At 41.8% G+C, this 23037-nt stretch overlaps 1 protein-coding gene across 1 annotated transcript in view; it reads right to left on the reverse strand.

Moving 5' to 3' along the window:
- Nucleotides 1–23037, reverse strand: part of dtnbp1a (dystrobrevin binding protein 1a) — an 87399-nt gene that overhangs the window by 14448 nt on the left and 49914 nt on the right. The gene's annotated exons all lie outside the window — the stretch shown is intronic.

The raw sequence follows: 23037 nt of genomic DNA on the forward strand, positions 1-23037 counted from the left end.
AATACTACTTGTGCAATCAATTATTCACAGTAAAAACACAAATATAAGTATTACCACAACCTTTGTAGGCACAGCTGAGGAGGAAAATCTTCAGGTTCAACTTGAACACAGATAATAATAACATAATAATCTTTGCATTTGTCATAGTGCCTTATGTCTTTGAGATGTCTCAAAGCGCTTCACAGAATATACTGTAAAGTGAATTGACTGTATATTTTGTGGGTAAAATGCGGCAGCCAATTGTGCACAGCATTGTCCCACAAACTGTTGTGTATTGAGTGACCAAATTATTATCAGTTTTTTTTATGAAGCGGTTATTACCCTCGGATAAGTCATCCACCAATCGAGCGAGAGGATCCGGGTTTGATTCCCGGGCAGGTCAAAACTTCGTCTCTGCAAAAGGCTTCTCCTCGAGCCCCCGCACCGTCTCGTGCAGCGTTCCTCAGGGCTCTGTCCTCAGTCCACTCCTCTTCACCCTCTACATGCTCCCCCTTGGTGACATCATCCGCAGACATGGGGTAAATTTCCACATGTATGCGGATGACACCCAACTCTATCTCTCTGCCTCCACCCTCAACTCCAACACTACTGGCGTCCTGACCGACTGCCTGTCTGACATCAAGTTCTGGACGAGGGACAACTTTATCCAACTCAACGTCAGCAGGACCGAGGCCCTCCTGATTAGCTCACACCAGCGCCTCCACACCTCGGGCGCTGGCAGCATCAGCCTCCACGGCTGCACACTCAACCTCACTAAGCCAGTCAGGAACCTGAGTATCTTGTTTGACCCTAAACTGTCCTTTCTCCCCCACATCCGGGCCATGACCGACACTGCCTACCACCACCTCCGCAAACTTGCCAGACTCCGCCACTGCCTCACCTCTCAGGCTGGCGAAACCCTCACCCACGCATTCATCACATCAAGGCTCGATTACGGGAACTCCCTCCATGGCCTTGTCCCCTCCTACCTCTCTGACCTGCTGACTCCCTATCAACCTGCCCGCTTCCTCCGTTCAGCGGGCTCCGGCCTGCTCCATGTCTCCTGCCCGACCCGCCCTATTATCAGTGGCCGGGCTTTCAGCCTCTCTGCCCCCACGCTCTGGAAACTCCATCCCACAGTCCCTTCGCCTCATTTCCTCCCTTGCCTCCTTCAAGGCCGGGTCTCTCAAGACCCTCCTCTTGGATTGTGCCTTCAGTCGCCGTCCCACCTCTCTACCTTCCCTACCCCACCCCTCTGCCATGTTTGGGTCCTGACCCTCGACTATCCAGCAACTTGGGACGTCCTCCCAACGTGAAAGACGCTCTATAAATGTAATGTTGTGGTTGTGGAGCTGAGAAATTAGGGGTGCACAGAAGATCCAAGCTGGCTGAGGGTAGGGGTGGGTGTGAGGAGGTTGGAGAGTTAGGAAGGTGTTAGGGCACAAACTGATTTGTAGGCGTATTGAGGATGTTGAAATCGATCTATTCTGTAACAGGGAGTAAATATTCGCCCACAAATATACGGTCAATTCACTTTACAGTCTATGTGAAGAGCTTTGAGACGGCGAGAAGATGTGAAAAGCGCTATATCAAAATGCAAGGATTATTGTTATTATTATTATTATACTATTATTATAAATGGAGCTTGTCGAGGACTGGTCTGATGGGGATGGAGAGTTCTGAATTAGTTAGACTTTGTGAATGGTAGAGCTGGGGAGACCACCGAAGAGTGCAATGGAGAAATCGAGACGGGAGGTGTTGAAAGTCTGGATTAGGGTCTCAGTAGGGTCATCACCCCATCACCCCAGTGCTCGCCAAGCTCCATTTAATCCCTGCTGTGGAATGGATAAGGGAATAAATTGCCACCAAAAGTAAAAAATCTATTAATTGTGTAAAGCTCACTCCAAGTCTTGAGGCCAGAGATATTCCTTAACTAAAATATTACCAAGTAGATGATAAACTAAGTTCATTCCCACAGAGCCAAGTTTAACATGCTGAGTAGGTATTCTGAGACCTCAAGTGTTTCAGGAAAAAAACAGGGTCAAGCTGGCTATTACAACATGCAGTAAAACTCCTATTTTAGTTTTTCAAACGGGTTATTAAATATAATCATTGCATTTGTTATTGGGTTCCCTCCGCCCCCCTCCCACACAGCAACAGTAGTTGTACTACGGAAGACTGCGCAACACGAGGAACAGGCGAGAAAGGCACATTCTCATCGATTCAGTGCAATATACTGAAGGGCAGGCTTTTGTGGAGACTGTAGGGGAAGGAAGGGAGACTTGCTGCTCCGAGGGAAACCCGCGCAGCCGGTTCTCAAAACACCTTTTCCCAAAAGATTGGGGACAAATGTCATGCTGAAAGTGTACTAACAGCATATACTTTGAAACTGTAGTTCTTCAGGAGGATGGAAGCCCTAAAGGTTGAAAACAAATCTTATTCATCCTTAAGATCACTGCAACTGGTAGCAAGCTCATCCTTCAGCCAAGCCACTTCAATAACATATAAGAAGTTAGCCATGTTGCACTTCTTAAGGCGCTTCTTTAGATACTTGAGTGCCATGAGATGTCGGAAATTACTCAAAGACTGAACATTGCTGGGAGTGAGATACAAGATGAGTGTTTTGAATAAATCTTCTGGGACACAAGACTTATGGAAAGAAATGTTTCAATGCCTGTGATATGGAACTCAAGTAATCTAGTCATGATTATATTGGGGGAAATCAGAGTTCTTTGTAGTGACCAGATTTACCTAATCTCAAGTTTGGTTACTGGTGAAATACAGGAAATCTACTGAACAACAAGAATAAACATGGTACTGGATTTGGTACATTTCAATAAATATCATAATACTGCAAGACAGGCAGCATTAAAGTGGAGGAATATATTTCTACTTCAAGTAGCAACTGGATTCTGACTAAAATTTCTTTTTACTAAAATTTGCAAGAGAAAACCATAAATTTGTTTATTCAAGTGAAAAATGTAACGCTATGGTTAACTAATAATGGTTACGCATCTTGGACAATGATGAATGTTTTGTGCATTGACAGAACAACTTCTGTATATATGATATTGATTTTCTTCTCCCTGCCCCCATTCTCTCCTGAAAATGTTGATTTATTCTGGTTTATGTTTGAGATGCCACACAGAACCTCATGTTCATTTTTCATTTACGACAGTTAAGTATCAGTAGACAAATTTATTTTGTGGACCTTATGTCTCAGCTGGTCATTTGTACCAAGCCACTTTCCAGAGGGATCCCTATAATCAGGCCCTATATGGATATACATGATATAGATATGCAATACAATGCAAAATTACATTGTTAAAGCATCTTTCACGTCGCGTAGATATCCCAAGGCGCTGAACAGTCAGGGATTAGGACCCCGGGCGGGCGGGGTGGGAGTGGGGTCAGCGAGGGTGGAGGGCAGAGAGGGTGGCTGAAGGCATGGTCGAAGAGAAGAGTCTTGAGGCATGCCTTGAAAGAGGCAAGGAAGGTGCATTCAATATAGATATATACGATTTATATGTATATATATATATATGACATATAGCGCACTCTGAGATGCTACCCTATGTGGAGGGTGCTATATAAGTGCAAGTTGCTGTTGATATATATAGATATATATATAATATATGTGCGTGTGTGTGTATATAAACTCAAACTATAAGTCCCACTCTTCTGCTCTGATCAAAAGCAACTGTGGTACAAGAAGAAGAAACAGAACTGAACAGTAGTTGAGATTCTAAAGACTGATTAGTCACCTTTTGAAGAATACTCAAAGGACTTTTAAGTCTATAATGATGGTGGAACGACAGCACCTTCTTTCCCAGCCACAAAAACACAGGATTATAAAGCAGCATTAATACATAACATTCCTATCACTTTGATCCTATCACTTTGAAATGTCATTTCAAAGTGTTGTGCTTCTCATTCACACTGCTATGATTACAGAATAATTATCCTGTCTGCGTGCTTTGCAAAAATATTAGCAAATAACTATAACTGACGAGTAATTCCAGTCACCAATGGCTCAGTTAAGAAACATTAGCTATTTACCCAGATTTATAATAATGAGGTCAGACTGTGCCCTGAGCTGTGCCAGTAACCAAGGAACTGGAGACTTATTATATATGGCATGCAGTTAAGCAAGTCATGCGTTTTCAGCCCAAAAGAAACTCATGAAACAGCATCTATAAATTCAATAAATCTCTCAGAACACAACTGGAGGTTCTGCAGAGAAAAATGACAACTCAATCCAAATCCAAAGATTTACACCCTTCACAGTCCAACTTCTCCCTCTCTCCACACCCCCACAGTGGCAATCTACTCTGTTCTTTGTTGTCTTTGTTGTGGAGTCCTGTAGCTCAGTGGTTAGAGCACTTGCTTTGCAAGTGAGAGACCTGAGTTCAATTCCAGACAGGACGAAACCTTGGGCAAGTTTCCTTACTCCACACAGAGCCTAATAATAATCCCTCCAAAACCAAAAACAATAATAAATTGGTCATTTTCAATCTACGACTGTTTGTGGGACATTGCTGTGCGCAATTGGCTGCCGCGTTCGCCCACAAATATACAGTCAATTCACTTTACAGTGTGTTCTGTGAAGCACTTTGGGACGTCCTCCCGACGTGAAAAGCGCTATATCAAATGCAAGGATTATTATTATTATTATAAAATACTATACAGATAAGCACGACTATGCCAATACGCTTACTGCACCAATCCTGTAAATACCCAAAAAATGATAAAACTTGCATTTGATATAAAACCCATCACAGGAGGATGTCTCAAAGTGCTTCACAGCATATATTGTAAAGAGGATGTCTCAAAATGCTTTACAACTGAAGGAAGCTCGAACTCTGGATTGGGGGGGGGGGGGGGAGCTGAGGAAGCAGTGTGTGTGGGTGGGGGTAGGGGAATGAGGCCGACGCACTCCAGGATAGAGTTCCAGAGAGCGGGTCAGAATGGCTGAAATGGCGAGGCATGTCAGGTGGGGAATACCAGTGGGAACTGACCAGAGGGAACAGCCAGGGTGGTATGGTTGCAGGAGGTCCAGAAGTAGACCATAAACCCTCAGTGATCTAACTGAAACCCCCTAACCTAATGATCTTTGCAATGTACAACAGGATGGCTCAAGATGAGGAGCTCTACAGGAGTAGTCTTTACGTACTGAGGTTATATGAAAGTGAGTGCTGTTTGGCTCTGCATCTAGAGACTCTGCAAGTGCAGTATAAAAGTGTCAGAAGCCCATTTGGCTCCACATCACAAGTCTCTGGATCCACGAAGTGAAACAACATTATTCCTAGTTCTAATTGTTAGTGTGAAGTTAAATCAAATTGTCAAGGCATAGGTTGACTTTAATAGGAGTTTGTGTTGATGGCATCTGAGTTTAATCTGATTGATAGCTCTAGTAATATAATAGCATATGAACAGCAATGAATCCCTCAAACGGTAACTTTCATTTAATCCTTTAATCTCCTTAACTATTTTTCTCAAAATCCCTTGTTTCATTTTACTTTATTTTAAGACTATTAATTAGGTTTCTATTCAGTATTTTCAGGAACCAGATTAAAAATCATCTTTCTATACCTACACACATGATATCTTTATAGTTTGGAGATCTTTTTGAAGGCCATCAATAATAACTGGAGTCATTGTGCAATCATTTTCCTTTCTTCTTTAATTAACTATTCTACATGCTGTTTAGTGAAACACTGTCAAGACTAGAACCTTTAAACAATTAAATGTGTTTTTTTCATTACAATGATCACAAGTTCAGCTCATAAACCCAATATTTAGCTTTGAATTTAGAAACAAAAGGAGTTCTAAATAGGATGTAATGTTAAATGAAATAGAATGATTTATAACAGAGACGTATGCTAGTAATTAAAATCTGTAATTTGTCTCTTGAAAGGTCTGAAGCTATTGTGAATACATCAAGAGCAGTTTTATCTTTAAACTAATCTATTTTGTTTTCCATTTTTCAACTTATTATACCGAAACAGCTACAGAAACTAATATTGCAGCAATGATGTTACTATGTCAGCAGTATAGATTTTATTGTAAGATTTCATACTACTAAACACTTTAAAAATAAAATTGTTTCAGAAGGTTTTCTGTTCCCATCTTTCCTTTTCCAATTCTTATTTTAAAATTGATTTTTATATTCTAATTTGTATCAGTTGGGACTATTCATATAATATGACTTATGCGAAGTAATGCTATGTTCAAGTCAGATTTATATGACTAACACACAGCATATATACAAGTATTGTACTGGCCCTGACATTAAGGCAAGGTTTCTGTACCATGTTTAACCCATGATTATTAAAGCTATGGTAACCCATCCTTTCCATATACAAACTGTACAGTACTGTAACTCGTGCAGAAAACATGTATTGGTCAATGAATGGCACAAAACTGTTCTAATAGAATATAAACTCTTACAAAGAACTACAGTGTAACTGAATTATCAATCACTTTTCAAGAAAATGTTAAGTCAGGCATAAACCCACAATTCACTCTGTCTGATCTCCCCCTTTCAAAGTCTGTGGTTTCAAATCAAATTTGATTTTTTTTCTTTTGACTGATTTCTTTTTCATTTCAGGATTTGTCTCACAAAATTGGAGAATCTGGTACTTCTCCTGATATAGGTCCTTGTTACTAATTTGCGTTTAGTTGGGGTATCTGCATTGCCTGAATCCATAATGGCTGGTCAAAACCTCGTCTTCTGTACGTGTTCACTGTTCTGTACTGTGCACATGGTCCTTCGCCATCACAGCTGTATGTGTGCATTACTTGTCAGGACTTAGGTTCCTGTGATTGTCTTACATGGAGCATTTTGTATGCTGCTTCAAGGCCAGTAAATGTGCATGCAGTGAAGGGTCCCCATCACTCTCCACATGATCAGACATTGTGCCCTAGTACAATGAGCATTTTTTGTTGCTTTCAACCAAAACTAAGTACAAATATATGATACGCAGCACCAACATTTCTTTCAATACAACAAAGATGTAGATTGAATTTCAGTAACGTTCATATTCTATATGCTCCATACTGTGCTCCTAGTGCCTCATCAGCACTTGAAGAACTTACCATTTCTCAAGATAATCAATCTATGGGTGCAGCAGGTATCCATAAATCATAACTTTAAGGAAATACTGCTCTAAGTATTTGATACTGGCGTTTCTTTCAAACTATTATTTTAGTATTTAAAAGGCAATTTAAGTAACAAATATTCCTGTGCTTTGAGAAGTGAAGGCAAGTTGGATGAACCTAACAAATGAAGCATTGATGAAATGTCATGTTTTGTGCAAATGGCTTAAAACCAATTCATGTCCTTAAATATGCTTATTGATTTCAATGTGGAGAATTTATTTTCTATTTTCACTTTTTGTGCAACTTTTTTTAGTTTAATAAATAAAACAATCAATAAAATATTAAAACAAATATTTTAATCATGGTTAACTAAGTGTAAATGCCCACAAAAGATAAGTCTTACAGTATATTCTGCGAAACGCTTTGGGTCGTCTAGAAGACGTAATAAGACGCTATATCAAATACAAAGATTATTATTATTATTATTATCTTCAACCTTGAGTAATCCTATCATACCATATTTTAATTTGAATGAGGCTGCTGATTAAAAACATCTGCTGAAGTGTTTATATATTATTTATTCCAAGAGTGTTGCCTGGTACTGAGGGCATGCTTTATGGATTAAGCTGGCTCCCACTGAGAAGCTGGTCTGTTCTTTGGTGATGCTGTAAAGTTCATAGGAATCATACGTCCAAATACACTTGAATAATTGATGCAGGATAGTTCCAGCTTCAGCACTGAGTTCCGCAGATCCTATTTTTCCTAGCACAATGCAGCGAAGGTTGACTGAACCAATGTCTCCTGTTATGTATTGCACATCTTTACATAAACAATGCTACAAGGGTTCTAAATCAAAAAGGTGGTTGTGCTGAAGTTGATCAGTGTTTCTCAGAAAATATTTTTTGTAGAATGGTAAAATGTTGGAGATTAGAGGTTCACACATTCAATTAAAAGACTGGTAAATGTTGTTGATGCCCATTTTGGCTGATGCATTGTGTGCTTATTCAAAAGTTTGATTTGAATGAAGCTACACATTGAAAACACAGCAGTACATAAATTAATTAGTTTATGAAACTGGTGGAGCCTAGCTTGGTTTTAAATAAAATTCATTCCATTTTTCTTATTTACTTTTAAGGAAAAATAATAAGCATTGTGATACTGAATACCTGGCATTGTGTGAAACTGCTCATCATCCCCCAAATCCCTTGTGTAGTGTCAAAGTTATATTTGTGTTTGTATCTTATCTTAAATACAATTCATTTTCCAAATGAATCATGGAAATCGCATAACTATTCAGTTCTAAAACTCTGCAGGAAAACCAAATTAAAATGTTTTGTATAATGAACATCAATTAGAAGTAAACAAAATACATCACTAAATTACATTTTTACAGTGTCTTTCACGTCGTGAGGATGTCCCAAGGCGCTGAACAGTCAGGAATTTGGATCCGAGCGGTGGGGGTGGAGGGGGGTTGGGATAAGGGAGGGTGAAGGGAGGGAAAGTAGGAGGATGGCAAAAGGCACAGTTGAAGAGGAGGGTCTGAAGGAGACAAGAAAGAGAGCGAGGTGAAGGGAATGTGGGATGGAGTTTCAAAGGGTGGGGGCGGAGAGGCTGAAGGCCCAACCCCAATGGTGGGACGGGCTGGACGGGGGATGTAGAGCAGGCTATAGCCTACTGAGTGGAGGGAGCAGACAGGTTGATAAGGGGTTAACAGGTCACAGAGGTATGAAGTGGCAAGGCCATGGAGTTGGCGTAGTCGAGCCTAGATATGGTGAATGCGTGAATGACAGTTTCTGCGGCCCAAGAGATGCCCAAGCCTTGGTTCTTGCCAACCTGTACTCAATGCTTTCCGGAATTAGGGAGCGTGTGCATTCCATTGCAACAATCTATCTCTGGGATTTCCATATGTAAGGTTGCATGGAAATCTCAGTTTGATTTGGATACTCTTAAGCACGGTGATGGGTTTCCGCACGTGTCAGACACCCAGCTGACTCCCCCCCCCAAAAAAAATGACAATGCATGGTTAGGAATTTCCATTTTCAATGTTCTCAAAATGTATTACTCTTCCTAGGCTCCAGAACTGCCTAAATCCCTGCTTCAGAATGGGAACATTTAATAATACATCTTTCTCTTAGTAAAAATTGATATCCCTAAATAAAGTTATTGAGTGCAAGAAAATTAGAAAGCTGCGGATTTTGAAAATAATAGACAATCTTCGAAAGAGCAGTAAAAGTCTTTCATATAAAGTTGAGATATTAAAGGACCTCTACATTTAGGAGCTCTAAAAGCGCTCAAAAGCGAAGGGAAGGGAGGGAAAGGGGGTGACCGATAGCATGGTCGAAGAGGAGGGTCTCTAAGTGGGACTTAAAGGAGGCTAAGGAGGGGGCGAGGCGGAGTGATTGGGGGATGGAATTCCAGAGGTTGGGGACAGAGTGGCTGAAGGTTCTCCCACCAATGGTGGGTCGGGGATGTGGAGCAGGCCGGAGCCGGCTGAGCGGAGGGAGCGGGTGGGTTGGTAGGGGGTTAGGAGGTCGCAGAGATAGGGTGGGGTGAGGCCATGGAGGGCTTTGTAGGTGAGGACCAGGATCTTGAACTGGATCCTCTGAAGGATAGGGAGCCAATGGAGTCGGGCGAGAATGGGGGAGATGGGGTCGCGGAGTCTGGTGCGGGAGAGGACACGGGCTGCAGAGTTCTGGATTATCTGCAGCCTGTAGAGGGAGGAGTTGGGAAGGCCGACAAGCAGGGCATTTGCATAGTCGAACCTGAAGGTGATGAAGGCATGAACAAGAGTTTCAGTGGCCTGAGGGGTGAGGTAGTGGCAGAGTCGGGTGATGTTACGGAGGTGAGGGAAGGCAGAGCGGATCATGGCTTGGATGTGGGGAAGAAAAGATAGTTGAGGGTCGAACAAGACACCGAGGTTCCTGATGGCTTGGTGAGTTGAAGTGTGCAACATGGAGGTTGATGACAGAACCTGAGGTGCAGAGGCGCTGGCGCGAGCCAATCAGGAGGGCCTCAGTCTTGTTCACATTCAACTGTAGGAAATTTCCCCTCATCCAGGACTTGATGTCCGACAGACAGTCTGTCAGGACAGCAGTGGTCCTGGAGTTGAGGGTGGAGGCAGAAAGATAGAGTTGGGTGTCATCCACATACATATGGAAGTTGACCCCATGTCTGCGGATGATGTCACCAAGGGGGAGCATGTAGATATTAAAGAAGAGAGGGCCAAGGACAGAGCCCTGGGGGACGCCAGACATGACAGTGCGGGGGCTGGAGGAGAAACCGTTAAAAGGCAACAAAGTGGAGATGGTGAGAGAGATAGGAATCGAACCAGGCAAGGGCAGGTCCCCAAGGATTAAGTAAAGAGGAGAGGCGGTGTATGTGGATTTAGTGGTCGACAGTGTTGAAGGCGGCAGAGAGGTCAAGGAGGACAAGGAGGCAGAGGGAGCCCTGATCACAGATGTTCAGAATGTCATTAGTGTCTTTGACCAGGGCTGTTTCCGTGCTGTGGGCATCGCGGAAGCCAGATTGGAGGGGTTCAAAGAGGGAATGGCGAGAAAGGAGCAGAGCTGGGACGAGACGATTCGTTACAGGATCTTGGAGAGGAATGGGGGGTTAGAGATGGGGCGGTAGCTGGAGAGAAGGGATTGGTCCAGGGAAGGTTTTTTCAGGAAGGGGGTGATGACGGCTGTTTTTAGGGGGGTGGGAACTGAACCAGTGGACAAGGAGAGGTTGATGACGTCGGACAGGAGAGGGGCCAGAAGGTGGAGCTGGGAGATGAGGAGACAGGTGGGGATGGGATCGAGGGAGCAGGTGGTGGGTTTGACAGCAAATAGGCTGGTCTGAAGTGGCAGCCCCTATACGTGAATAGAACTGGTAGCTCTTCTCGATCAGTGACATGACCAGAGCAATCAAGAAGAGCACTGAACTGGAAATGATGGAAAAGGTTTGGACACGATTTTGTAAAGGTGTATGATGTATGTACTGATGGTTTGGGAAGGGATTCCCCACTTCAATTCAAAAGGTTCTGACATTCCTCTGCAGTAAGAAATTTGAAGTGTTGCTTCTTAAGTTATCTTAACTAAGCTATCACCACATTTTTTTCAGATATACTGTACACTAGAAGAGTACTTTGAATAAAAATAATAATAATCCTTGCATTTGATATAGCGCTTTTCACGTTGGGAGGACGTCCCAAAGCGCTTCACAGAACACACTGTAAAGTGAATTGACTGTATATTTGTGGGCGAACGCGGCAGCCAATTGCGCACAGCAATGTCCCACAAACAGTCGTAGATTGAAAATGACCAATTTATTATTGTTTTTTGTTTTGGAGGGATTATTATTAGGCGTGTGGAGTAAGGAAACTTGCCCAAGGTTTCGCCCTCTGCCTGGAATTGAACTCAGGTCTCTCACTTGCAAAGCGAGTGCTCTAACCACTGAGCTACAGGACTCCTGGACGGTAGTCCCATTCACCTTTCCTATAGTTCTATCATTAAAAAAGGTTTAACTTTATTTCTCCAGCAGTTTTTCCCCCTTTTCAAAAAAACATCATTAATGGCTGGCATACGATTTTAGGTGGTTATTTTAAGTTAGCAAATGTCTGTGAGCCCCATCAGACCTTTCCTTGTATTGTGCAAAATCATAGAAACGGGTTGGAAATGGTCTTGGGCCAGAGACCGCCTGTTGGGTTGCTCTGATATAAAACAAAGTTTCAAAGCGTTCAACAACAATCAGGGAAATAGGTTTAAAAATGTTGACCAAAGATAACTAAAGATGCGTACTTAGGAGTTTTTTAAAACAAGCAACACGGTAGTAAGATTTTCTAAAAACAGAAAGGATGACTGAAGCTGCTTTTAAAGTTCACATTTGAGCATTCATGCCACATAATAGCATGCTCATCACTTTCCTGTAGTGCTAAGAGGGAAAAAATATTTCTGTTGTACACAACAGTACAGTAATTCCAATAACTATAGAGTTGGTTGGAGTAGCACAAATGTTTTAAATATCAGCTTCCCAAGATGATTTTAATACATACAAGCACTGGAATTCCCCTTATTAAAAAGGCAAGACTTCATTACATTCCTTACATTGCAGTAAATTTGAAATTTATAGCACACTCGACTGCACTAATGTAACAAATGTAATAATTCCAAGTCATTCCTATGCCTTTGAGCAAGAATGTCAGATTAGCATCAATCGTGTAGGTTTATGGGCAATTATGTGCAGTGGACACTCATTTCACAAAGGACACTTGAAGCAATCAAGGAACACAAAAGCAGTAGTATCTCTATTAATATTAATCCAAATCAATTTAATCTCAGATTTATTAAAAATAGTGTACAACCATGCAAGAAAATTGGAAAATGTACATGCATAGTTAGTATGGAAATGTGGAACTCTCAGTCTGGTTTGGATACTTTTAAGCATAGTAATAGATTTCTGCCAGTGTGGAACACCTGGCCGACCAAAGTAAAGCAAGGCAAAAAAAAGCCAAACTCCCCCAAATACTCATTGGTTAACTCACTGGTTCTTAAACTGGGAGCCGCGAGATAGTTTCAGGAAGGGGGCCAGGGGGCAATCACAGTCCTTGTTCCCTGTGCACCAGTCACACCCCCGCAGCTCTGAAACCGTACGATACTCGCTGAAATCAGGTCAGTGGTTGCCAAAGGCGGGTGAGGTGAGAGGAGTTTTCTCATTAAGTATGCAGAACCCAGAGTTTGTGTGATATCTACATTGTCAATATAAGCATTACTTTATTTTCTTTAATTCTTTTTAAATGTTTGCAATTAAAGAAAGGCACTCAATTTCTATGGATTTATCACGTGGGGGTCCTCAGCCAGGATGCCTAATGTCATGGGGGGGGCCTTGAGCCCAGATAGTTTGGGAAGCCCTAGATTAACTGTTAATGCTGACATGAGCAATTCACATAAACACAGTACAGAACATTAATTCTGCCAGCCACCTTATGCTGGTTCAGATCATGCTTGAATTGCTCTCTCATACTTTCCGTAAATAAGGACTAAATGTACACAAAAAAGTTACCAAAATGACACAGTGATATAGCTTGGATTTTTCTTCTCCCCCTTTCTCTTTTGTCTTCCCCCAATCAAAACTATAAGGTTACATTTCTTACATTTCCATTCTTCACAGTGAAATTCAATGTTTGTTTAGTTTTAAGCTTCTTGTAAGACCTACTGGAAACAATGGTGAAAATCATGTTTATTTATTACCATTAGTATTTGCCAAAGAAATGTGACAGTCAACACTTGACCCAGCAGTTATCGTACTACTTGGTTTCCAGAGTGCACAAGAGCAATATTTCTAGTTTACTGCACTGTCTAGACACCAACAAGGTATGAATTATGCCTACATACAATCATTGTTTATCACAAGACTTGGTTTGATAAACTGTTCAACTCAGTAGTGTTAACTTACCGTTGAAATGAAGTTTAGTGCATTAATTATGCAACATTAACATATCAGAATTGAAGGACAAAGCAGAAATGTAATGGGAAATAATCCATTCTCCCACGCTTAAATTCATTCCAATATAATAATAATGCTTGCATTTGATAAAGCGCCTTATTACGTCTTTGAGATGTCTCAAAATGCTTCACAGAATATACTGTAAAGTGAACTGACTGTATATTTTGTGGGCGAAATGCAGCAGCCAATTGTGCACAGCAGTGTCCCACAAACAGTCGTGGATTATTTTATTTTTGAAGGAATTATTACCCCCGGAAAAGCAATCCGCCAATCGACTAACAACCAGATTCCTACTTACTGCTAGGCAAACAGAGGTGGGTGGAGTAAGGAAACTTGCCCAAAGCTTCACTCTGCCAGGAACTGAACCCAAGTCTCTCACTTGCAAGGCAAGTGTTCTAACCACTGAGCTACGGGACTCCACTGTAGCTCAGTGGTTAGAGTCATATCTCAGTTAATGGAAAACTCGAGGATTTGAAAAGCAATCATTTCAATACTATTCACCATAATTGCTGCTAGTAAATGTATTTATTTACTATCCTCTATGTCCTTAAGTAAGATATTCTGTCTGGAGATATATTGTCTAGCACTCTAACAAAATGAGTGCATTAAATAATAATCCTTGCATTTGGTATAGTGCCTTATCACGCCATCGAGATACCTCAAAGTGCTTCACAGATTGTACTGTAAAGTGGATTGACTGTATTTTGTGGGTGAAATGTGACAACCAGTTTGCGCACAGCAGTGTCCTACAAACAGCAATGGAGTGAGTGATCAATTGTATTTAGGAGATTTGTTGGCCAGGACATTGGGAGAAACTCCCTTCTCTTTTCAAATGGTGCCATAAGATCTTTAACATCCACCTGAAGAGGCAGACGGGCCCTCGATTTAACGTCTCATCCGAAAGACAACATCTCCGACAATGCATCACCCGCACACCCCCACCCCTCCCCAGTACTGCATTGGCGTTTCATCTTAAGGCTGTGTGATACCAAGTCTTGACGTGGAGCTGGAACCCACAACCTTCAGACAACGAGTAAGCGTGACGCACGCATTTGTAGTTAATATATTTCAGAGGCTAGCTCCCTCTATCCTCATATCAAGCACCAAGTGCAAAGAGGTCCTAGACTTCTTCACCTCAAAGAATGAAAACATCCGCTTGGCGGCGTCTTCCTCTCCCCACCATGTCCCCTTTCACCCCACTCAGACTATCCACACTGCCTTCTCCGCCACAGCTCCTGCCACTCCCCACTCCTTTGCCCCCATTTCTCCCTCCTCCTTCTCAACCACAATCACCCAGATGAAGTTGTTGCCTCGACCCCTCCCTACCCAGCTGCTGGTCAATCAACTCCCCCTCCCGCACCCCCCACCCCCACTAGCTGATACTGTCAACCAGTCTCTCTCCTCAGGTTCTCTTCCACTCCCCTTGAAAACCGCTGTTATCACACCCCTCGTCAAATAACCCACCCTCAATCCCTCTAATCTTGCACACTACCATCCCATTTCCAACCTACCCTTCCTTGCTAAAGTCCTGGAACGCATTGTTGCAGGTCAACCTCGGTCACACCTCTCCCTCCACTCGCCCCTCAAGCCCCTGCAGTCTGGTTTTTGCCCTGCCCACAGCACAGAGACAGTGCCTGTCAAAGTCACAAACAACATTCTCTCTATCTGCGGCCAGGGCTCCCTCTGCCTCCTCATCCTCCTGGATCTCTCTGCTGCATTTGACACAGTTGACCACGCCATCCTCCTCCACCACCTCTCCCCCCTTATCCACCTTAGGACTCGAACCAGTCATTCGCATGGTTCGAGTCCTACTTAACCAACCCATTCCACTTCATTTTGGCAAATGGTTTCTCTTCCTGCCCCCGCCCGTCATCTGCAGGGTACCCCAGGGCTCCATCGAGAAGTTTGTGCTCATCCAGGCCCTGATGCCTACCAGACAAGCTGACAGAATATCGGGGGACTGCAGTCACAGTTGGAGGAGGAGAATAGATTTTTGTCCATGTCTGCAGATGACATCGCCAAGAGGGAGTATGTAGATGAGGAAGAGGAGGGGGACCAAGGATGGAGCCCTGAGGTACTTCACAGTTGAGCCGGTGGGGGCGAGAGGAGAAGCTGTTCGAAGAGTCAAAGTGAAGGTGCCAGGTAAGACTCGAACCAGGTGAGTGTGGTCCCAATAATGTGGATGAGGATGGAGTGGTTGACTGTGTTGAATGTGTCAGAGAGGTCCAGGAGGACAAGGAGAAAGAGAGGTCACAGAGAGAGCGAACGTCATTTGTGATCTTCACCAGCATCATCTCTGTGCTGTGGGCAGAGAGGAAACCAGACTATAGGGGCTTGAGGAGGGAGTGGAGGGAGCATGTAGATGAGGAAGAGGTGGGGGCCAAGGAATCCACCCTAGTTACCTTAGTATCAAGAGTAAAATGCATACTGAGAACAGAAGAATTGACAAGAGAATTGACATATCTTCTCTCCCCCCAAAAAAAAATTATTATGACTTCAGGGAAGTTCATACTGTTGTCCCCAAAATATACACACTATTATTATAAGGCCCTACAAATAGATGATTGAATTGGCCAAGGCGCAAACAAACAGGAAAGTCTATTTTTTTTGTAGGCATATGTCAGGCTTGAATATCTATCAGTGGCAGGAAGACTCTTCAGGAAGAAAGATAATGCTCTGATAAGTGCTGACAATGCATCGGTTTGCTCCACATTACCGTTTTATATGTGGTCATTAATTACTCAGAATGCACTTACTATATTCTCTTGCTGGCATTGCTTCTTAAAATCCAATCAACTGTAAAATATCCTTTATATAATCAGGTAACACTACTTTTCAAAAGATGAAAACAAACAAAAATTACTTATCCACAATCAGTGGATAGTTTTACATGAGAATCTGATACAGGTTACTTCTAATGATGTAAATATTCCCAAGTAGTAATGGTTTCACTATTTTGTTCTGGGAGTAATATTGATTCCATTAAAAAAAATCTATGTTGTAACTTTAGTGTAAAGTGACATGCTGTGGGCATATTATTGGAATGGCATAGAGAACATTTCTGGAGTCATTACTGTCAGAAAGAGTAGTTGCCAGTAGGTAAAGAATGTGATTAGATGCTGTCTGATGCAAAGAGCACGCAGAGACCAGAAATTGTGCAGAAAGGTCACCAACATCCCGAAGGTGTATTAAAAGCAAGAGATTTAAAACGCTTTGGTGGAAGACAATCAATGCAATGACTTCCTGTCACTAGTCACACTGGTTTGCAATACCACAATGGGGTCATTCAAATGCAATTCCATTTGAATACAATATCAACTATACATCAATTTGTGAATATAAGCAAATGCTGAGATAGCTGAAGTTCTAGCATAAATGACTGAATACTGATTGCCTGGAAATAAAAAATTAAGTTGCATATAAAGCAACACTGAGGTCATCCAACAAGTATGCTTTGTTTAAATCTAAATCAAACATACAAAAATACAAATGTTTTCAATAACCTAATCGCTAGGTTTTCAGTTTAGAGCATCGAAGGCTTGTGCCAGATTTTCCCACCTCAGGCAGGGACTGAACACATTTGAAATGTAAAATCTCCAAAACCTAGACGCGCCCCCCAAACCCCCATGAACTGTTTTTTAAAAAAAGGTTCATGGGGACGGATGGAACGGAGTGATGACTCATACAAAAAACATCAAAAAAAAATTTCACTGTCCCCCTCACCCCCCCATTAGAAAATGTAGAGCTTCATCCATAACCCCCCCCCCATGTAGTGTACTTGTTTTAATTACTCCACTGTAAGCACTGTCAAGTAGTGGCCTATTACTTCTCAAAGAAGTTGGGCGGGTGCGGGGGAGGTAGTATTGTATTATAGTTTGCATTAATACTACAGTTGATATTCTCCATTGGTCCTGAATTAAGTCATGCGATTTAATTGGAATTCCTTGTTTTTTCTCACTGGACAGCTGAAGAGTAAAGAGGATGAACCACAGCTCTGTCATCCCATAACTGAACACAAGATTAGGCCCAAACAAATATATGGACAATAAATCTGCTGAGGGCGAATGAGAATGGAAGGTAGGCCTCAAAACAGCATATTATAAGTACAGTAGATCTACAATAAGATTACATTTGCATAGCGCCTTTTACATTGGGAGTACGTCCCAAGGCGCTGGACAGTGTACGCATTTCAGACCCGAGCTGGGGTCAGGGGGGAGAAGGGGGGGAGGGGAAGGGAGATGACCAATGGCATGGTCGAAGAGGAGGGTTTTGAGGCAGGACTTGAAGGAGGCTAAGGAGGGGGCGAGGTGGAGTGATTGGGGGATGGAGTTCCAGAGGTTGGGGCAGAGTGACTGAAGGCTCTACCGCCAACGGTGGGGCGGGTGGGTCGGGGAACGTGGAGCAGGCCAGAGCCGGCTGAGCGGAGGGAGGCGGGCGGGTTGGTAGGGGGTTAGGAGGTCACAGAGGTAGGGTGGGGCGAGGCCATGGAGGGCTTTGTAGGTGAGGACCAGGATCTTGAACTGGATCCTCTGAAGGATAGGGAGCCAATGGAGTCGGGCAAGAATGGGGGAGATGGAGTTACGGAGTTTAGTGCGGGAGAGGACACGGGCTGCGAGTTCTGGATTATCTGTGGAGGGAGGAGTTGGGAAGGCCGACAAGCAGGGCGTTTGCATAGTCGAGCCTGGAGGTGATGAAGGCATGAACAAGAGTTTCAGCGGCCTGAGGGTTGAGGTAGTGGCTGAGTCGGGCGATGTTACGGATCTAACCCACTTTCTGCAAATTCTGTTAGTCAAAACAGAGGATGGAATAGCTATTTTCAGCAAAAAAAGAGGGCACTGGCAGTAGTTTACAAAGATAGCACAAAATGTGATTGTTATATGCATGTGGTATTGCACCCTGTCTGACTCCCACTTCTGACTCAGAATATTGTGGATTCCAGCCCCACGTCAGTACTTTGAACTCTGTGTACCCCGACACAACAGTGCAGTGCTGGGTCTGCTGCATTGTTGGAAGTGCTGTCATTAAAATGAGATGTTACACTGAGGCCCCACTTGCCTGTTCAGGTGGACATTAAAGATCCTTTGGCACTCTTCTGGTGTTCTGACCAACAGTCCTCCCAAAATAAAATTTTCCATTCACTTTGTGGCTGCTTTATGGACAATGTTGTGTGCAAATTAGCTGCTGCATTCACTTACAAAATAAATTCACTTACATTCACTCCACTTTACAGTATATCCTGTGAAGAACTCTATAATCTTCCAACGTAAAAGGCTCTATATCAAATGTAAGGGTTTCAATTGCATTTTATACAATATAATTTGCAGAGTGAGAGATCCCTGGGAGCAGGGAAGAAGAGAAAGGGAGAAAACAGATAAGTGAGAGTATATGTACCTCAATAAGATCGATGACGTAACCGGACCCTGTCTGAATGCAAGTGGGTATCGTTGCTCTAGAAGCTCAGAGGATTTGAATAACAATACCAGAGCAGTCCTGGCAATTATACCACCGTTATTTCTGTACCATTGGTTGTTTTGACACCATCAGATGTCACATGACCAGCTATAATTACTGTCTGGGAAATAGGATAAAAAGCACCGTTAAGATCATAATTATATGAGGGTACTTATACACCCACTTTTAGGCAAAATCTAGATTAGGAGATGTGGAAACAATTTTTCCACTGAATGATTTCATGGAGAAAAAATACTAAGTACTGAGATCATAGAAATCTGGAAAAATCAACGCCACCAGCATCACAGGAAAGAGCCAGAGAAAATGAAAATGAAGTGTCAATGAGACTCAGTTTTAAGGACTTAGAAGAATTTTTAAAATAAGAAAATAATTCTATGTAAAGATTATGAAAAGTCAGAACAGATCTTGAGTCATGATAGTTGTATCCTGCCTTCTTTTCACTTATTATAAAAAAAATTAGATATTTGTAAGTCATAATTTAGCCTCTTACCAAGTACAGGATGACCTGTTATAATGCATTTTGCATGAGTCAATTTGTAAAGTTGGTGCATTGTTTTCCCTCTCTGCCTCCTTTATAATTATTCTCCATTCTTTTCATATACCACTCTACTAGAGCTATGGACAGTGGGAAACGCCTATGTTTTATAAATCCATTATTCGGCGAAACCTAGATTAGGAGATGTGGAGTTTTTTTTCTCCACTGAATGATTTCATGGTGGAAAAATACTAAGTACTGAGATCAAAGTAAGGAATTCACAGAGACATAGAAAATTCAACATCATTAGCACTTCAGCAGGAGACTTGCAGAGGGAATAAGACAAATCTTTTCACCTGATGATAAAATATTTAAGAACTTATTTTTATAGCACCTTATCACATCTCAAAGCATATGCAGGTAATTATTGTCAAGTCTGTAATTACTTTGTAGTGCAAACAGCAACCATTTTACAGACAGCTCTTTTCAATTAGTGCCATGGGATCTTAACAATTATCTGAACAACAATAAATTACATTCGTGCAGTGCCTTTCACGTCAGGAGAACATCCCAAGGCGCTGAACATGCAGCTGGGCCTCAGTTTAACATCTCAGTCGAAGGACACCACCACCAATAATGCTACACACTCCTCAGTACTGCACTGGAGTGATTACTTGGATTAAGAACAAAAGTTTGAACCCACAACCTTTTAAGTCCTTCCAAACTTGGGCAAGTTTCCTTACTCCACACAGAGCCTAATAATAATCCCTCCAAAACCAAAAACAATAATAAATTGGTCATTTTCAATCTACGACTGTTTGTGGGACATTGCTGTGCGCAATTGGCTGCCGCGTTCGCCCACAAATATAAAGTCAATTCACTTTACAGTGTGATCTGTGAAGCGCTTTGGGACGTCCTCCCGACGTGAAAAGCGCTATATCAAATGCAAGAATTATTATTATTATTATTATTAATTTAGCTAAACTGACAACCATTTATTACTCCTTTGGGAATACTGGTCTAGATGAGGATTAAATACAATACACTGAGGGTAATTAACAAATGGAACAGGTTACCAATAAGGTCGGTTGAGGCTAGAATACTGCATGCATTTAAAATAGCTTGACACCAGGAAGACAGTACAACGGTTATTCTGGAAGGCTGAGATCAAATGGGGTGAAGGGTCTTCTTCATCTGAATACCTTGTGAATATTTTTGAGAAAGGCCAAATTCCTAAAATGTATTGATGGGATGCAAGGCTGTATCAAAGGGATAAATCTTGATCTTTTAGATCTATTAAATATATTGGTCAATTGCTCTACCAATGCTGGGCTATGCCCAGGCTCTCTTGACTTTCTCACTTAACAATGGACAAGCAATTCTTTTTTTGGAGGTTTTCTAAACCTGTTCAGTCTAAAAAGCACAGTATAAATAATAATAATAATCCTTGCATTTGATATAGCGCTTTTCACGTCGGGAGGACGTCCCAAAGCGCTTCACAGAACACACTGTAGAGTGAATTGACTGTATATTTGTGGGCAAACGCAGCAGCCAATTGCGCACAGCAATGTCCCACAAACAGTCGTAGATTGAAAATGACCAAATTTTTTATTATTGTTTTTGGTTTTGGAGGGATTATTATTAGGCGTATGGAGTAAGGAAACTTGCCCAAGGTTTTGCTCTGCCTGGAATTGAACTCAGGTCTCTCGCTTGCAAAGCGAGTGCTCTAACCACTGAGCTACAGGACTCCAAATCAGAGTCGAGCAGCTTGATATGAAAGCAAATCAAGCATAGCTACAGAGGCAAAATACAATAATACAATTTACATTTATATCATCCGTTTCACATCAGGATGACTTCTCATAGGACTTCACACAGCTGGCTGGGGACCTGAGTGGGGGGGTGGGAACTGAAGAGGGTGGGAAAAGATGAACACTTACACAGTGGAAACGGTAAGATCTTAAGGTGGGCTTTAAAAATAGGGAGGGGGCAGGGCGGAGGGACTTTTATACACAAAATATACAGTCAATCTACTTTACAATATACTCTGTGAAGCACTTTGAAATGTCTCAAAAATGTGATAAGGCTCTATATCACATGCAAGGATTATTATTATTCTCGAGATGGAGGTTCTGAGACTGGAGACAGAATGGCTGAAAGCTCACCCACCAAAGGTGAGGCAGATTGGGCAGGGGACGTGAAACCGTCCAATGTTTGTTGGACCCTGGGTTACAGGAAGTCACAGAGGCAGCAAACATAGGGCAAGGACATGGAGGGATTTGAATGCATGGACAAAGCCCTTGAATTCAATTCAGTAGGGGATGGGGAGGATGGGCTGCAGAGTTCTGGATGGGAGGCATTTTGTGTTGGAAGAAACTAGATTGTCCGACGAGTAGCGTGTTGGGATAATCAAACTTGGATGTTATGAAGGCATGAATAAGGATCCTGACAGCCTTTGCTGATTGCAACAATGATTACAATGTAAAATCAAACAGTGAACAAATTCAGACTCTACTCAGAAACAGTTCCTTAATAGCTCTTGAGCCATTGGATCATATAAAAATATTTCAAGGACCTTTTTACAAGTTATTAAAATGCTAATCGACTTATAACCAGCTATTTAAAAAAGATCATCAAATTAAATATTGGTTATTTGAGCTCTGTACTAGCTTAAAACTCTTCTCAGCCCTGGCCAATGTGATTAGAATCAAGTAGCGTAAATCAATTTTTCCTGTGCCGAAACACTTTACAAGTAGAAGAAAATTTAATTTGCAGCAATACAAACTGCATATAAACAATTGAATCGTTTAGTTACCACAATAATATTTTTAAACTGTGAAATCTCATTAAGCCAAATGACATTTGTAGAAAAGATCCAAGGTTTACAGGTTATTATAATAGTAATAAGTTTAAAATTTGTTACTGCTGTCACTAAAACAAAATTAAATCATAAATAGTCTAACATGAAATTAGATTTAGAGCGATCTAAGGCAGAATGTAGCTCTAAATGACTGGTTATCCAATCAGTAAGAAGCCTAATTATACACTATGAAAACACTTAGTGGAAAATATTTAAATATGTATCAAAAAGTAGAATTAATCATGGGTTTCTGTTCATCTACTTGCAAAACATTTAATTAAACGTGGGAAAGATCAAGTCTCCTGAAAGTGCTGTAAACAAGAGAATGTCAAAAATGTTGTTCAACAAAGAATAAATCTGTTTGCAAACCAATTTATCATTTGCAGATGACAGAACACTGCTTGATCATTTGAATTTTTAGTTCCAATACTTTTACTAATTTTCATGTATGCTCTTATCATTAGCTGTTACTATCGCTTGATGGTGACTTTTACTTGGGAATGGGGAAAGAGAGTAAGGGGTAGGTAGGGTCTCCTTGGGGCTCAACCGGCTCCAAAGAATATCAGAAAAGAGTTTATCCCATGTGTTGGTCTCAGTAGTCCTAAGCCAGGTGGTACAAGACACAGTACTCCAAGGCACTCTTTATGACAGACAAGTCAACCTG

Source organism: Callorhinchus milii, unplaced genomic scaffold, assembly GCF_018977255.1.
Source record: "Callorhinchus milii isolate IMCB2004 unplaced genomic scaffold, IMCB_Cmil_1.0 Scaffold2, whole genome shotgun sequence".
Lineage (NCBI taxonomy): Eukaryota > Metazoa > Chordata > Chondrichthyes > Chimaeriformes > Callorhinchidae > Callorhinchus > Callorhinchus milii.